The 15,599-nt window shown below is 45.2% G+C and overlaps 1 protein-coding gene across 1 annotated transcript in view; it reads left to right on the plus strand.

Moving 5' to 3' along the window:
* The first annotated feature begins 8,620 nt into the window (after positions 1–8,620).
* Positions 8,621–15,599, plus strand: part of LOC115469734 (P2Y purinoceptor 8-like) — a 46,493-nt gene continuing 39,514 nt past the window's right edge. Inside the window, exon 1 of the mRNA XM_030202521.1 lies at positions 8,621–8,666. The gene's annotated coding sequence lies outside the window, so the exon portion shown is untranslated. The remainder of the gene's footprint in view (positions 8,667–15,599) is intronic.

Genomic DNA, 15,599 nt, shown 5'->3' on the forward strand with positions numbered 1-15,599 from the left:
TACTCCGCATTCGGCTTTGCACGGTGATGATATGTTTGAATTTGATTTCACTTGGTATGTTCTAGTGGTTAAGAAGCCCTTGATCCAACTAAGTATGTTTCCACCAATACTGAAATAATCTAGGAGTCTTAGAGGGGCATAATCAAAAGGGGCCGGCCATCTATAATGGTGGCCCGTTAAGTGGCATACCCGACTGTATTATCGAAACAAGATGGCCGGCCATCTTTTGTTTCGATAATACGGTCAGGGCCGGCCAAATCTCAACATTTGGGCCGCCCTTAGAGATCACCGGTGTTAGAGATGGCCGTCATTGGTTTTCGCCAATAATGGAAACTAATGGTGGCCATCTCAAACCCGGCCAAATCCAAGCCATTTGGTTGTGGGAGGAGCCAGCATTTGTAGTGCACTGGTCCCCCTCACATGCCAGGACACCAACCGGGCACCCTAGGGGGCACTGCAGTGGACTTCACAAAATGATCCCAGGTGCATAGCTCCTTTACCTTGGGTGCTGAGTCCCCCAAAACCCACTCCCCACAACTGCACAACACTACCATAGCCCTTAGGGATGAAGGGGGGCACCTAGATGTGGGTACAGTGGGTTTCGGATGGGTTTTGGAGGGCTCCCATTTACCACCACAAGTGTAACAGGTAGGGGGGGTGGGTCTGGGTCCGCCTACCTGAAGTGCACTGCAGTACCCACTAAAAACTGCTCCAGGGACCTGCATAGTGCTGTGATGGAGCTGGGTATGAAATTTGAGGCTGGCATAGAGGCTGGCAAAAAATGCTTTTTGATTTTTTTGGGGGGTGGGAGGGGGTTGGTGACCACTGGAGGAGTAAGGGGAGGTGATCCCCGATTCCCTCTGGTGGTCATCTGGTCAGTTTGGGCACCTTTTCGAGGCTTGGTCGTGAAGAAATAGGGACCAAGTAAAGTCAGCCAAATGCTCGTCAGGGCCGGCCTTCTTTTTTCCATTATCGGCCAAGGACAGCCATCTCTTAACTATGCCCCCGTCCCGCCTTCACTAGCCTGCCGACATGCCCCCTTGAACTTTGGCCAGCCCTGCAATGGAAAGCAGTTGAAGCCTGTCAAAATCGGCTTTCGATTATACCGATTTGGCTGGCTTTAGGAGAAGGTCGGCCATCTCTGTCGGAAGATTGCCGCCCTTCTCCTTCAAAAATAAGCAGGTTAGTAATATATTATGGTTTACCATGACGAAAGCACTAGACATGTCGAATTGAAGGAGAAGAATGCTTTTGCCTGTTGCTATTTCCTGCTTGAATTTGGCCAGGCGAGTGATGAGTGTTGTTTCAGTGCTATGGAGTGGGCAAAATCCTGATTCTGATTCATGTAGGAGTGAGAATTTGTTTATGTAATCTTCAAGTTGTTTGGTTACCATGCTTTACAACAGTTTGACTACTAATGGGATGGATGCTACTGGGCGGTAATTGGTGAGTTCACTTGTCTTTTTCTTAGTGTCTTTTGTAATCAGGGTCAGTAAGATGTTGCCATTTTCCTTAGGGAAGAGACCTTGTTGGAGCAGGTAGTTTAGGTGGGACGTGAGGTCTGCTGTGAAACGTTCGGGAGCGGATTTTATTAGGTAGCTGGGGCACGTATCCAATTTGCAGTGGGTGTTGGAGAACTTATAGATCGCCTGGGTTACTGTTTCGGTGGTGAGGGGGGCGGAGTTTGACCAGGTTCGGTCCGCTGGGTATTCTCCTGGGGATGAGTCCAGGCCGTTGATGAAGTTTTCGATACCAGTATTGGCAAGAGGGAGTGTTTTGCGTAGATTTACTATTTTTTCATTGAAATATTTAGCAAGTTTTTCTGCAGGTGGGATACCTGTATTGGTTGAGGTGACCAAGGTGGTGCCTAGTAGTTTGTTTACGAGTTGGTATAGTTTCTTCGTGTCTTTGTAGTCTGGTCCTATTTTAGTTCTGTAATATGACCTTTTGGCCTGTCTTGTTGCGTATTTGTATTTTCTTTGTATTTGTTTCCAAGTGTTGAACATGTGTTCATCTTTTATTTTTTTTTCCATGCTCTTTCAAGTTTCCTGGATTGTGTTTTTAGTTTTTTCAGTTTGTCGTTGAACCATGGTATCGAGATCTGTCTTCATGCTGTTCTTGTTTGTAAGGGTGCTATTTCGTCTAGTATGTTTCTGCATCTTTTGTCCCAATTAGAGAGGTAGTGTATGGAGTCTGTTTGTGTTGTCCATTCGCTATTATATATTTGTTGCCAGAATGTTTTCGAGTCTATTTGGCCTCTTGTGTTGTAGGTTTTGTGTTCTTGTGTACGGTGTGAGCCCTTCTTCCGCCAATTTAGTGAGAGGTTTAGTTTGGAGTGGTCGGTCCATGGTGTTTCTCACCATTTAGTATAAGTTATTATTAGGTTTTGGTCTTTGGACAATTTATATGAGACGAGGTCAAGCGTGTGTGCCCTTTGGTGTGGGTTGCTTGCATGTGTGGCCATTTAAGATCCCATAAGTGGAGGAATTCCTTGCATTCTCGTGCATTGGCAGAGTTTGGGTCTTCTAGGTGGAGGTTGATGTCTCCTAGTATTAGTATGTTAGAATTGGATGCACAGGTGTTTGAGATGAAGTCCATGAAATTTGACTGGCTATCGTTCCAGTTGCCTGGTGGTCTGTAAAACAAGATACAATTCAGGTGATTGAGCAGGGATTTGTTATGGATTCTGATTGAGGCAATTTCAAGTTGGGGTGTTATGGACTCGGCAGTGGTTTCGGTTGTAAAGTGGGATTGATAAATTAGTTCTATGCCTCCGCCTCTCTTTTCTTTTCTGGTCCAATGAGTGATTTTGTAACCTGGAGGGCACCGGTCAAGGATTATGGGGTCTTTTGATCATGGATTCAGGTTTCAGTGATGAAGATTAGATCAAGGTTTTATGATGTGATCCAGTCAGTTACTGTTGTTGTTTTATTTACGATGGATCTGGTGTTGATGTAACCCACTTGGATTTTTTTGTATGAGGCTTCTATGTTTGAGGTAGTGTGGATTTTTGTTAATTGTCATTTCTTTGTTTGTGTGTGTTTGGTTTGATCTTTCTTTCCGTTCTGTTGCTGTTGTCCGCATGTTGGTGTCCTTCCTTTGTTATGGTTGTTATCGGTTTGTTGAGGTGAGGGGTATTTAGTCAGTCTTTAGTAGTTGTATAGTATGGGTATGTTGTTATTTTCTGCGAGTGGGATGGATAGTGTTAAATGAATCAGTAATAAGGAGTAGATAGCTAGGAGTATTTTGGCGATGTTCATTTTGGATCCGTTCGGTTCGGTTGCTAGTGAGCCGTGTTCGAATGGGAGGGGGGATAGTTCTAGGTGAGATTCGTTCTTTGAGTTGTCTCCGTCAGCTACTTGCTACCATTGTAGGGGGTCATTATCATTGGGTGTGCATTGGCGCGGCAGAACACTCCTGAGTTTCTTTCTTAGCTATGGTTTATTCTAATTGGGTTGGCACTTACAGTTTACTCACTGTTAGTTGTCCCAGGGTGCAGAGGCTCTGTGGTCCTGAGAGCTGTGTCTGTATCTGGAGAGATATTATGGTGCAGGCAGACAGTAATTCGTGTGGGTTGAGGTAGCTTGTTGTTGAGTGTATGGGGAGTGCTGTATCACATCCGAGGGTGCTGAATGCGTGGGTATCGCCTTCTCCGCTCCGTTGTCATTGGTCCCGGTGGCCCCATCCCTTTAGGCGGTTCACTCTGAGATCTGGCGGGAAGGAGGGCAGGCTGGCACATGGCCAGCACCAGACAGACCCACACGACGACAGCGGGACACTCTCCGAGTGCACCAGGTGTTGTGCGGGTGGGAGTGCCGCCTGCTACTCCACCATCCACAGCTCTGCCGTCCACTGCTCCATTGATTCGGAGCTTCCACCGGGCGCGTCCCTCACAATCACAGGAACACAGCATTAGGTGAAAGCTGTAGGCAAAGCTTTTACTCCTCAGGACTACCAAGCTTGAAAGGAGGCTTCACAGGAACACAGCATTAGGTGAAAACTGTAGCAAAGCTTTACTTCTCAGGACTACCAGGCTTGAAGACAGACTTCCACTAGAACACAGCATAAGGAGAAAGCTGTAGCAAAACTTTACCTCTCAGGACTACCTGGCTTGGAAGCAGACTTCCACTGGAACACAGCAAAAAGGAAAAGCTGTAGGCAAAGTTTCAGGTCACAGCCTCGCAAAGAAACAGAAGTTGGAACTAGCAGAGCCCCAGGCAGGCCTGGGCTTAATCGAGGATAATTGCCAGAACACTGAGCACACTCAGAAGCCAGCTTAAGAAGTGCTCAGTGCTGATGACATCACCAGCTTGGCCTCCACCACTCTACAGTGATCCCACAGGTCACTGACTGGAACTGTAGGTAATTTTAGTAGGTTTAGAAGGAGGAACAGGCACTGACGAGCAAGGCACTGATGTTGGCGACTACAACCGTGACAAGGAGACAGAACAGGAGCGAGAGAAGAGAGAGGAACACTTGCTGGATCCCTGGGGGGAGGGGCAGGGGAGGGAAGAGAGGGGGAGAGATGCTAGCACGTGGCAGGGGGCATAGGGACACAGAAGAGTTATGTTGGACAGGGCAAGAATAGGAACACAGAGATGGAAGATGCTCAACATGGAGGGAAGACAGGGGGTGATGCTGGGTCAGATAGGGATGCAGAAAGAAGATGGATGGATGGTGGACATGAAGAGAAAGGAAGAGCCAAATGGACAAGGAGACTTTGGCGAAACAATTAAGAGAAGAAAGAGGAAAGCGGAAACCAGAGGCTGGGACCAACACAATAAGAAAAATAAAATGACCAGACAACAATAGTAGAAAATGAATTTTATTTTCTATTTATTGTTTAGACTATGTCAGTTTTTGGAATGTGCATCTGCGAGAACTGGTTTTAGACATGGCTGAGGGCCTGGGGCCGACAAGAAAAACCTTACTCATTGGTCTTCAACGTCTAATTAAACTCTGGAATTTGTTGCCGGAGAATGTGGTAAAGGCGGTTAGCTTAGCAGTGTTTTAAAAAGGTTTGGACGGCTTCCTAAAGGAAAAGTCCACAGACCATTATTAAGTTGGACTTGGGAAAAATCCACTATTTCTGGGATAAGCAGTATTTTATTTATTTATTTATTTATTTATTGCATTTGTATCCCACATTTTCTCACCTTTTTGCAGGCTCAATGTGGCTTACAATACATCATGAATTGTGGAAATTTGTGGGAAAGTATACATTTAGTATTGCAAAAGAATCTTGGGTAGTGTGATAATAATAAAACATGATCATATTATAACACATAATAGAGTAGGATAGTTCTGGTTACATGTGGAAGAGTTCACATGTGTTGATCATTGTGGTATGTTTTGTCAAAGAGGTGGGTCTTCAGTAGTTTGCGGAAGTTAGTCAGTTCATAGATCGTTTTTAAGTTGCGTGGTAAAGCGTTCCAGAATTGTGTGCTCAAGTAGGAAGAGGTTGACGCATGTATTAGTTTGTATTTTAGACCTTTGCAATTGGGGAAGTGAAGATTAAGGAATGTGCGGGATGATTTTTTAGCATTCCTGGGTGGTAGGTCTATCAGATCTGTCATGTAGGCTGGGGCGTCACCGTGGATGATTTTGTGAACTAGAGTGCATATTTTGAACATGATGCGTTCCTTGAGTAGGAGCCAGTGTAACTTTTCTCGTAAGGGCTTAGCACTTTCATATTTTGTTTTACCGAATATGAGTCTAGCTGCAGTGTTCTGGGCTGTCTGAAGTTTTTGCTTCTTGCTCCTTGCAGCCAACATAGATTGCGTTACAGTAGTCTAGATGACTGAGTACCATTGACTGAACCAAGTTGTGAAAGATGGTCCTTGGGAAGTAAGGTCTTACTCTTTTTAATTTCCACATTGAGTAGAACATCTTTTTGGTTGTGTTTTTCGCGTGACTCTCAAGTGTTAGGTGTCAGTCAATAGTAACTCCAAGAAGTTTTAGGGTTTCCGAAATTGGGAAGTTCAGTTTTGGTGTGCTAATGGTGGTGAATTTGTTCGTGTTGTGTTGAGAGGTGAGTATTAGGCATTGTGTTTTTTCTGCAGTATAAAATGTTTTGTACTTTTTTGGGGATCTTGCCAGGTATTTATAACCTGGATTGGCCACTGTTGGAAACAGGATCCTGGGCTTGATGGGCCTTTGGTCTGTCCCAGTATGGCAATACTTATGTACTTATGTGGTAGCCGTGTTAGTAATAAATAGAAATAAAGCAAAACATAGAAAAGAAAATAAGATGATACTCTTTTTATTACTTAATACATTTTTTGATTAGCTTTCAAAGGTAACCCTTCTTCTTCAGATCAGAAATTTCTTGGGCAAGTCACAACCCTCCATTGCCTCAGTTACAAACTTAGATTGTGAGACCTTCAGGGACAGGGAAATACCCAGTATACCTGAATGTATCTCACCTTGAGCCACTACTGAAAAAGGTGTGAGCTAAATCCAAATTAATAAATATTGCATATTTACCATCTTGTCAAAAACTAAATCCACCACCACCTACTGACAGTAGCACTTACATAGAGGGGTGGTTAAGCAGTCGTACAATCATGACTTCGGCAATCTCATGGTTTCATGATGAACATCCAGTTTTGGAAACTATTTAATGGGAAAGTGGGAGTTTAACTTGGCAGAATTGCTCCTTTGAGGGGGCACCTGACCTTTAGGGAGGCCTGTGGGGGAGGGGAGGAATTGATCTCAAAGCTACTTGAGCAGGAAGTTTTGGGAGGTTCCTTTCCAGGGAGGGTCTTGTGTTAGAGGGTTCTTGATCAATGGGACTTGATTGGGAAGTACTGTAGGGAGTGCTGAGCAGGGAGGTGGTGGGGGGGGGGGGGTGGTTCAGAGGGTTGTGCAACCATGCACCTAGACTGTTAGGGTTTGAACTGGGACCCATGTTACATGCCCTGGCAGATAACCCAGGTGCACCCATGCTATATGCCGAACTATGTAACATGAGGCTTATGTGGCAAGTGTCTGCCCTGGGCAGTAAATGCAGGGCAGATGCTGGGCAGCCCTGCATGGCCTTTGCACTCTCATTACCATATGTTTTGCATTTAAGGAGTGTTAAGTACAAAAACTTACCAAACTTCAGTAAACAGGCGAGTTACATTTAGGTATAGCAGGTATTTTCTTTTATCCTGGCAGTAAAAAAAAAAAAAACAGGGCAAAATGAAAATGTTTTAATGGACCTCTTGCCTTTACTGCTATTTTTTATTTATTTATTTAGATTTTGCTCACACCTTTTTCAGTAGTAGCTCAAGGTGAGTTACATTCAGGTACACTGGATATTTCTCTGTCCCAGGAGGGCTCACAATCTAAGTTTGTTATTCTGAATAAATGTGACCCTCTCTAAAGTCAATCAGAAATGGCCCTAGAATTCACTGATCTAGGTTCACCCAATGACCTCAGATTATGAGGAGATAACCGGTTGATTCTGTGGTGTCAATGTCCTTTTCATGTGATGCAAGATAAAAATAAATAGATCCATTAGAGGAGGAAATTTGCATACGTATCCCCTCTGTCACAGCACAGAACTGGATTTAAACACGCAGTGGATGAAAATTTTTATTTATTTATTTATAGCATTTGTATCCCACATTTTCCCACCAATTTGCAGGCTCAATGTGGCTTACATCTGCCGTAATGGTGGTTGCCATTTCCGGGTTACAGAATCACAAATGGTATTGCGTTAAGGTGCATACATACATGGTAACATAAAATGGAACATAATATATATGGAACAGATCATGATATATATATATATATATACCATGTGTATACATGCATGTTAAAGAAGAATACATTATGGTATTGCGTGAAGGTTCCTGAGTAATACATTGGATTGTAACATCGACTATAGAGAGACCCTATTCGACATAAGGTTTAAAATGGAGGAGAAAGACCTTGAAGTGTCTGTAGACATCAGTGTTGGACTTTTTTCCTTGTCTACAGACACTTCTGAGGTCTTCTTTCACCATTTTCACATTTGTAACATCCACTGTTTGAGTTTACACTGTTTTTGTGGGTGTTTCCTTGTTTTTTTTTTATTAACTTTTGTTAGTTGGGTGAAACATGGCCATGTCAGGCTCTTGTCCCAAAATGACAATAAAAGAACTTTACGATATTTTTATCACCATGCGATCTACGTATTTTGTTTCTGGTTTGCTTGTGGATTTCATCAGCCTCTCCTGCGATGTTGCTCCTTCCCCTTTCTATTGTTCTAATTTTCTAAAGGACATCAAGTGTTAAATTCCAAAAAAAAAAAAAAAAAAAAGTTTTGTTAAAAATTAAGTGAACAACAAAGAAATTTTAAGAGTTAGATCCTGTCACGGGTGACCACAGATTGTCTAATATGCAAAAGCAAAGTATTGAAGGAGAGCAAAACCACATTTCAACAATCAAAATAGTTTTAGAAATGTACTTTAGATGCAAGAAATTAAGTTTTCATTTTGAGGTACAACAGCTCTTTTCACTTGTGGATCCCTTGTGGGCTTTGCACAGAATGGATGGCAGATTGCGGAAATGCATCAGAAGGAAGTGTGTGTGTGTATGTGTGTGTGTGTATAACAATAGAAAGGAAGAGAGAGAGGTAGTCTGTTGAAGAGCAAGGCTGAAGGCTAGCGGATAACTGCATACCTGCGAGTAATCAGGTAAATCTCTAAGATCATAGCAGAAATATCATCCATTTCAATGGATGTCATAGGAAATGTTCATAATTATTAGCCGGTTCTCATCCTTGCAGTTGATTGCCAATATTGTACACTAAGGAGGGCTTCTTTTACTAAATCGTGCTAGTGATTCCTGCACTGCAAGTGAGAGTAAGCCCATTCTATTCTTAAGGGCTTCCTCTCGTTTGCCGCGCCAGGAATTGCTAGTGCAGTTTAGTAAAAGAGGCCCTAAATCTGCCCTCACAGGGCTCTGGTGAACTAAAATCAAACCATGGATGTTTTCACTTCATTTGCTAAATACGATTCACACATAACAGGCAAGGATTTTTTTTTTTTTTTTAACGTTATACAGCACAGTTTCCACAGACCTCAGAGAACCACAAGAAAATTCAGAGAATGTGTTTAATATTTTATTTGTTTGATTTTATGTATGTTTTGATGATTGTGCCCTGCCTAGATCTGTGGATAGTGTGGGTAATAAGTATTTTAAAGAAATAATACTTAAATTTATATTAGAGAGAGGTTGTGAGCAACTTAATCAAACTTGTTTGCCTGTGCGCCAGTAGGGAATCTGAAAGCTTTTTGTGGAAACCTTGTACCATAGCATCAAGAAATGCTGACTTTGCCTTACTGTAGTGATATATATATTTTTTACATTTATACCCCATGCGTTCCCACTCTTGGCAGGCTTAATGTGGCTTACATGGGGCAATGGAGAGTTAAGTGACTTGCCCAGAGTCACAAGGAGCTGCCTGTGCCTGAAGTGGGAATTGAACTCAGTTCCTCAGGACCAAAGTCTACCACCCTAACCACTAAGCCACTCCTCCTGAGGGTCTTTTTTAGACTGCAATACTTTTCAAGGACCAACCAAGATGTTGTCATACAGAATGTTTCAAACCCTCAGAAGTCACCAAAAGTCATCTATTTCCTCATTAATGGCTATTGGAATCCTCTGAGGTGATGCTTATTTGTTACGTCGGTTGTTTATGTTAAACTTTTAGTCTTCATTAGCACACCCTAATAAAAATCTAATTTTCTATATGATCTTGCAACATTCCTTAGTGGGTTGACCAACAAACAGATGGTGTCGTATATAAGCTGTCAAGACCTTAGGTGGTTTATGATGAAGAGGTAATTGAAATATACGTAATGGATATAACCTAAAAAAGAAAGAAAGCAGTCACAGAGATTAGATCAGGCAAAATAGTGCAAAAGGCCTGCAAGTCATTTTGTATCTTTTGATTTAGAGGTTAAGGTCATGCAATTACCTTGTCTGTCCGGTCTTCTCCCTTTCTCTCTCCCCTCCCACCCCCCCCCCCCCCCCACCCCCATTTTGAAACTTATTTGTCCACATGGAATGTCTCTGTGGCTCTGGGAACTTTCATTAGCCTAGGGCTGGTGGGATGTTTCCTTCAAGATGCCCCTCACTATGGGCTAACAGGGGACCATAAGAAAAATGGGCATTTTCAGAGGTATCATATGGCCAAGCCTTATTGACTCCAATAGACGCTAGAAGGGGGTTTAATGGGATGCAAACTGGCTAAAAGACAGAAAACACAGAGGACTAAATGCTCAGTTATCCACATGGAAAAGGGCTATTGATTGAGTGCTTTAAGGGTCTCTACTGGGACCTGGGGTGTTTAGCATATTCATTAATGATCTGGACATGAGTGATGAGTGCAGTGATCAAATTTGTGGATGGCACAAAATTATTCAAAGCCATTAAAATGGCAGAAGACAACAAGGATTTTCAGAAGGGTCTGGTGAGTCTAGAAGACCTGGACATCTAAACAACACATAAAACTTAGGGCCCTGTTTACTAAGGCACATTAGTGTTTTTAACACGTCTACAATTAGCGCACGCGCTAACCAGGTAGGCGCCTATAGGCGATATTGTAGGCACGTACACGGTTAACACGTATACGTGGTTGACGCACGTTAAAAACATTAACACGCAAATGCTAAGGGGGTCTTATATTTATTTATTTATTTGTTTGTTTGTTTGTTGCATTTGTATCCCACATTTTCCCACCTATTTGCAGACTCAATGTAGCTTACATTATGCCGTAGTGGCGATCGCCATTATCGGAATGAGAAATACAGAGTGGTATTGCATTAAAGTTCATAAGTGACAGAGTACTTTAAGCAGTCAGGTATAGAGAGTTCATTTCCGGACTGAGAAATAAAGTGGTATTGCATTAAAGTTCAATGGTGATAGAGTAAATTAAGCAATCAAGTATCGAGGGTTCAGTTTTGTCCAGTTCTGGTATAAGTTTCGTTATCTGGAATTTAGGATAGATCATTGTGGTATGCCTTTTTGAACAGGTTGGTTTTTAGTGATCAGACTGTTATGACTGTTGGAAGGGGTTGGAGGAACAGGCAGGGGATAGGGAAGCCTTGTGGGGCCCTTATCCAGGTATGGGCAGCTCCTTGAAGTCACCTAGGTGCACCAAAATTCAGTGGCAGTATCCAAATAACTAAGCAGACATAGTTAAAACTACATTTTATGTGGTCCAGTGGCGTAGCTAGACAGCCAATTTTGGGTGGGCCTCAGCCCAAAGTGGGTGGGCACAAAATTTTCTTTCTGCCCTGCCCCTTCCTCCCCCTATTCTCCACCTCTCCCCCAGCACCTCCCAACTCAAAATAAAAACAGAAACACTTTAGCTCATGAGGAAAGTGACATCCGCTATGCACATTTCAGTTAAGATTCAAAATAAAATAAAATGCCTTTTCTACCTTTGTTGTCTGGTCATTTTCTTTTTCCATCATGTTGATCCAGGTTCTCTTTTGAACTTTCCAATCTTTCTGCTATTTCTCCTTCAAGCAGCTGCTGTCCATTTGTCTTTTTCTCCTCTCTTGTTCCATTCCCTCACTTGCCTCTGACATATTGACCTTTCCATTTTAGCTCTTTCTTCTTTTTTTTCTTTTCTTTTCTCTGTCCACCCAAATTTTATCCTAACCCCTTTTCCTTTGTTTTACTTTTCAGATATCTGTCAGATTTCCATTTCCTTTCCACACACTAGTTCTCCTATTCCGCATCTCTCTACTTCCCCAGCCATCCATTCCCCTCCATCTTCAATCTATTCCCCATTACCATATTTCTTTCCCCTGTAATCACCATCTTCCTCGCGTTTATTTCCTTGCCACCCCCTTGGCCTCTCCCACATGGTTCCACCTTTCCCAGTGTCTCTCTCCCTCCACCCTTCTAGCCCAGCATCTGCTCCCTCTCTTCTCCCCCTCCCAGCATCTTCCTGTCACTTCTCTCTTTTGTCTTGCCCCCCTCTCCTGTGATCCAGTGTGGCCAGGATTTCCCCCACTCCTTCCCTGATGCCCACACACACATCCAGAACCTGTCCGTTCCCTTCAGCCCACTCCACTTTGTCTTCCTCACCTCCCCCTCCCCCCACACGTCCAGAACCTCTCCCTTCCCCCACACACGTCCAGAACCTGTCCCTTCCCTTCAGCCCGCTCCCCTTTGTCTTCCTCACCTCCCCCCCACACGTCCAGAACCTCTCCCTTCCCCCACACACATCCAGAACCTGTCCCTTCCCTTCAGCCCACTCCCCTTTGTCTTCCTCACCCCCCCACATGTCCAGAACCTTTCCTTGCCCACACACACGTCCAGAACATGTCCCTTCCCTTCAGCCCACTCCCCTTTGTCTTCCTCACCCCCCACACACGTCCAGAACCTCTCCTTGCCCCCACACACGTCCAGAACCTGTCCTTTCCCTTCAGCCCACTCCCCTTTGTCTTCCTCACACCCCCCACACATGTCCAGAACCTCTCCTTGCCCCCACACACGTCCAGAACCTGTCCCTTCCCTTCAGTCCACTCCCCTTTGTCTTCCTCACCCCCCCACATGTCCAGAACCTTTCCTTGCCCACACACACGTCCAGAACATGTCCCTTCCCTTCAGCCCACTCCCCTTTGTCTTCCTCACCCCCCACACACGTCCAGAACCTCTCCTTGCCCCCACACACGTCCAGAACCTGTCCCTTCCCTTCAGCCCACTCCCCTTTGTCTTCCTCACACCCCCCACACATGTCCAGAACCTCTCCTTCCCCCACACACGTCCAGAACCTGTCCCTTCCCTTCAGCCCCCTCCCCTTGCAGGGCGAGCAGACCACTGTCTTCCTCACCCTTTCCCACCCCCGCCGCAGTGCTTGTATTCGACGCTATCCGCGCTGCCTCCTCCACCTCACAGTCGCCGTCTCTCCCCCCCCTCCCCCCCCGTGGCAGCGCTTACAATTTGCTACCGGTGATGTCTGACATCACAGACGCGGAGCTGACGTCCTGCTCCAGACCAGGACCTTCCCTCTGCCGCGTGTGTTCTTCTGCCCTGCGTAAACAGGAAGTTGAATCAGCGCGGCAGAGGGAAGGCCCCGCCCCCGGAGCAGGACGTTGCGCCGCGTCTGTCAGCTGTCAGGCAGTGCCGGTAGCAAATCGCAAGCTGCCACGGGAGTGGGAGACGGACTCAGAGACTGTGATGTGGAGGAGGCAGCGCCGATAGCGTAGAAGACAAGCGCTACGGCGGGGTGGGAGAGGGTGAGGAGACACGGTGACATATGGGTGGGCCTGATCAAAAACTGGGCGAGCCTGGGCCCATCCAGGCCCACCAGTAGCTACGCCCCTGATGTGGTCCTTCTTGCCCAGCTGGTTATCTGGGTACCAGCATTAAAAATTGGCAGCACCCAGATACTTTCCGGGTCCACCCTGACTCTGCCCCTGGACTGCCTCAACACAAGCCATAGTGTCACTGATATCCAGGCAACTATCTCGTAAGTGCCGTTAATATCCAGATCTGGCCCAGTAAGTAACTTAACTTGATAAGACCCTTTTCTATTCAGATATATCCTGCTAAATATCGGATCCAAATATTTTCGGAACAAGCCCATTTAGACAGAAGCAGAGATGGCCAAGGGTGAACCATACTTAAGGCCTAAAGCATTAGATTTTTCCACAGTGTGTCTAGGACATAACGTCTAGACTCAAGTGGAGGAGTAGCCAAGTGGTTAGAGCTCCAGGCTTGACACCCAGGGGTGCCTGCTCCTTCTGATCTTAAGCCACTCAACACTCCATTGCTTCAAATACAGATTGTGAGCCCTGCAAGGAGAGGGATATACTTTCTATACCCAAATGTAACTCAGCCTGTACACAGGTAAACTAGTGCTTTTAGTGTGCGCTAATGATTGGCACATGCTAAATGCTAGAGTCACCCGTAGAAATATATAGGCACCTCTATTCTAACATTTAGCGCATGCTTATTTTTTTAGCAAGCGCTAAAAGCACTAGCACGCCTTTGTAAAAGGAGCCTTTAGTGAGGCACATAGGGAAAAATAATCCCAACTACATGTACAAAATGCTGGGTTCTGAGTTACAAGTTATCACCCAATAAAAAGATCTCAGAGTCATACCACAAAGACCAACAAACGTGAACTCCTACACAGAAACCCAGAACTGTATTACAATATTTGCTTGTTAAACTACTACCATGTTTTATCATCATCATGTTACCCAAGATCTTTCGGCAATTCTAAATGCCTATTTTCTTATGTATTTTCACTAATCATGATGTATTGTAAGCCACATTGAGCCTGCAAAAAGGTGGGAAAATGTGGAATACAAATGCAATAAATAAATAAATAAATTGTGGATAATACATTGAAAGTTTCAGCCCAGTATGCAATGGCAACTAAAAAATGAAAATATAGGAGTCTATATTCACAGGGGTCCTTTTACTAAGGTGCACCGAAAAGTGGCCTGCGCTGGTGTAGACGCATGTATTGGACGTGCGCAGGTTCAGCACACCTGCAAAACAGACCTTTTGGGGGGGGGCGAAAATGGGCGTGTGGCAAAATGAAAATTGGCGCGTGTCCATTTTGGGCCTGAGATCTTACCGCCACCCACTGACTTAGCAGTAAGGTCTCACGCATTAACCGGGCGGTAATCATCAGCACGCATACAATGCCGATTACTGCCTGGTTAGCACCACGCGCCGGAAAATTTCCAGCGCGCATAAAAAACTGAAATTACCACCCAGGCCATGTGGTAGCTGGGTGGTAGTTCCGAATTTGCATGTGTTGGGCACGCGTGGGCACCTACGCGGCTTAGGGAAAGGGCCCTGCATTGACTTAACTGGGCAGAAGAGGCTGGTTAAATCACCTGTGTGGCGCTGTCTGCTGATATTCGCCAACACTTCACCAGAGAGTGCCACAGAATACCCCCTCTAACCACCTAAACCGAAAACGGCTATGTTTTATTTATTTATTTAGATTTTACTCACACCTTATTCAGTAGTAGCTGAAGGTGAGTTACATTCAGGTATTCTGGATATTTCTGTGTCCCAGGAGGGCTCACAATCTAAGTTTGTACCTGAGGCAATGGAGGGTTAAGTGCAGGGCCGCCGAGAAACTGGGCAAGGCCCCCCCAAAGTCATCATCGCCCCCCCCTCCGTCCACCACCGGGCCGGGCCCCCCTGAATTCAAATCATAGCGCCTCACCTCGACCTCGCTCCGCATGAAAGAAGAACGGCAGTGGCAGTCTGCAGATTGCCTCTTCCCTCCTTGCGCAAGTTATGTCAGACAAGGGCGGGACACAGGGAGGGAAGGCCCGAAGGGAGGCGATCTGCAGACTGCCGCTGTTGCGCTTCTTTCACACGGAGCGAGGTCAAGGTGAGGCGCTATGATTTGAATTCAGGGGGGCCTGGTGTTGGATGGAGGCAGGCAGATGCAGGGGACTGCGGCACTGGGCCCCTCTTGGAGTCCAGGGCCCATGGAATATTGCCCCCCCTGCCCCCTCTCAGCGGCCCTGGTTAAGTGACTTGCCCAGGATCACAAGGAGCAGCAGTGATATTTGAACTGGCCACCTTTGGATTGCAAGACCGGTGCTCTAACCACTAGGCCACTCCTCCACTCT

This window comes from Microcaecilia unicolor, chromosome 4 (genome assembly GCF_901765095.1).
Source record: "Microcaecilia unicolor chromosome 4, aMicUni1.1, whole genome shotgun sequence".
NCBI classification, from domain to species: Eukaryota; Metazoa; Chordata; class Amphibia; order Gymnophiona; family Siphonopidae; genus Microcaecilia; species Microcaecilia unicolor.